General features: G+C 41.6%; 1 protein-coding gene across 6 annotated transcripts in view; it reads right to left on the bottom strand.

Moving 5' to 3' along the window:
- Window positions 1-1489, bottom strand: part of dati (datilografo) — a 57218-nt gene extending 55729 nt beyond the window's left edge. For all 6 annotated transcript variants that reach the window (XM_011303349.1, XM_011303347.1, XM_011303348.1 and 3 more), the window contains exon 1: window positions 1220-1489. The gene's annotated coding sequence lies outside the window, so the exon portion shown is untranslated. The remainder of the gene's footprint in view (window positions 1-1219) is intronic.
- Window positions 1490-2604: the final 1115 nt, after the last annotated feature.

Genomic DNA, 2604 nt, shown 5'->3' on the forward strand with positions numbered 1-2604 from the left:
GGCGAGGGGTTTGTGATCGGTTGGATACCCCGAAGTATGTGTGGGCCATGGTACCCGCAAGAGAGAGAATTTAGTCTGTGTGTGCCACGCGTTGGCGGCATCCCATTGGCCCCCCATTCGTATTGGCCAGTTTCGCCTGCAAACGCATACTAATACAATACAAAGGGGGATGGGATGGGGGGACGTGGGGAGACGACAAGGGTGAGGGTAGGAAATAGCCAAGCCGAGTGGAAGTTGAGAGGAGGAGGGGGTGGGTTTTGGATGCGCCTGCAGTCATCGATTCAGACAGTCATTGGCTGACTCTACCAGCCAGCCGCCATTTTGAATGACTCTGGGATCAATACGTTGAGGGTTTCGTGGGAAGGGGGTAAAAAGAATTTTTTTTTTTCCTACCAAGTTACTGCAACAGGGGCGAGTGTACATTGGCTAGCACGCGTTTTCCACCCTCGACCCCCCCATCCCCTGGTTGTTCGGTCTCTCTCGTCATCCACCCTTCCGGGACACCATCATGCACCCGGTCCCCCCCTTTGTACCCCGCTCGCGACTACCGCCTGGTGGAATGAATGTGTAGCAGCGGAATGGGCTATGTAGTTTAAAATCATCGAAAAAATTTTCCCTCTGCACTCACACTCCATCAATGGGGTTCCTCCCCCCCTTTTAGCGATAGCAATCCCGGGGTCTTTCCCGGACTTGCCTGGGCTGCATGTTTGCACCGGCATTCCGCGTCTCGTTTAATTCCGGGAAATTTTTTTTTCGATGACTCGGCAGGGGCTGACTTTGTTGGGTGCTTTTGGAAATGGGAAATTGGTAGTCAATCGATTGGGGTTTGAAAGAGGGAATCCATGGTGGAGCGCAGGGTTGCCAACATAAATAGGAGATGGAAGCGGGATTTCTTTGCATGGGCGCGTCGGTTTTACGGGTGGCAACCGTGCGCTGGGGGTCCTGAGACTATTTTTCCGGGATTTTTTATTATCTTGGGGAATCCGGGAATGAAATTGGGGCTGAGGCAGGTGATATGGATATTTTATGGATTTTTTTTCGAATATTGAGTTTGATCGAGGTTTGACGTCGAGGGGGAAAATGGAAGTGATTCCATATGGTTTGTCTTTTGCGGTTGAGCTTATCTTCGATAGGGACTCAATTGGTTGGTAGGGGAATTTTTTGGGGGAATCAATATTTTCATGCAATTTTATCAAGTAATTGTCGTTTAGGTACTTACGTTGTGAACCGAACTAATTGAAACAAGGACATAAGGCTCTCTTGGTAGCAACGACTTTTAGATCACATTTTTAGATTATAAAGAATTTTTAATCGCTTTTTTTTTGTTCATTGTTTACGTTTTTATTTAAATTTAAAATCTTGAGTTTGCTTGAGTTTTTGTTTAAATTTACTTTTAAAATCTAAAGTTTCTCAAAACTTGTTAAAAATATACTTTAGTCATATCTTTACAATTTATCTTCTTCGTCTAAAGAGTTACTTTTTTGGTTTCTTCTTTTTTTTTTAATTTAAAACTTTTTATTCTTCAACTTTTTTTTATGTTTTTTGTTTCATCTCTTTTTGTTCCTTGATGGTATATTTTTGGTTTATTTTTTTTTCTAAGGCAATTTGCTTAAATTTTTTTCTTTTTTAAAATCTTTCCGTTTTTTTTTTGCTTTTTTTCTTGATTTTTTTCTTTTTTGCTTTCTATCTTTTTTGTTTCTTAGATATCACTTCGTCGTTTTAGTTTCAATTTTGTAGAAATTTTGCAAAATGAAAAACTTGATCCGTGATGTTGAAATAAGGATTTTAATTTAGATCCGGTTTTTAATAAAAAATTTTCCAATACGTCGACAAATGAAAAATTCAAATTTACAGTTTCTTTACTTTGATGTTCTTGGAGTTGATTCAGACTTTATTTATATTGTGGTTGTATTATTCGGCTTTTTATGGTATCTCTTGTACACAGACGGTTAAATCGGTGTTAAGGTTTGTGTGTGTTTATACGAACGGTGAAATTAATTTTTCAATGAAATAATTACTATTACAACACATAACAACACAGTGCGACGCGTCTGAAACAGAAATTCAAAAGACATTCTGAATGACTAATTTCCCAATTAATCAATCACCCCGTTTAAATCATGACTTAAAAAGGATCTCCAGTAACCTATCTAGTAGTCCCCGCTACAAAAGAATAAAAAAAAAATTTTTTAAATCATCAACTTCCGCCCCCGAACGCAACAAAAGCTCCACCCTGAAAAATCGATGACTCAAACGCTCCCCCGTAGTCATGAAGTCATCGTCCATGACGTGAGTGTGGCGGCCATTTCCTATTCCACAAAAACCCCGAAGACGTCATTATAAAATTCAAATTTCCCGCTTCCCCTCGATAAAAAACCGCGGTAATAATAAGAGAGTCACGTGTCCCCACTCTAACGAATGAGCGTCTTTGAATTTTGCCCCTTCCCCCGATATCTGACATCCACCCCTTGGAGTGTGCATTCACCCTTACCCCCCGCCATCTTTCTCACCCCCGTAACCAACCTCACCCGCGCCTTCAGGGCTATCACCTAGAGCCGCGATAAGACGTGCGAGCGTGGAGGGCGACGTTGCCGTGCCTCTGAG

The sequence above is a fragment of the Fopius arisanus genome, unplaced genomic scaffold (genome assembly GCF_000806365.1).
Source record: "Fopius arisanus strain USDA-PBARC FA_bdor unplaced genomic scaffold, ASM80636v1 scaffold00031, whole genome shotgun sequence".
In the NCBI taxonomy this organism is placed as follows: domain Eukaryota; kingdom Metazoa; phylum Arthropoda; class Insecta; order Hymenoptera; family Braconidae; genus Fopius; species Fopius arisanus.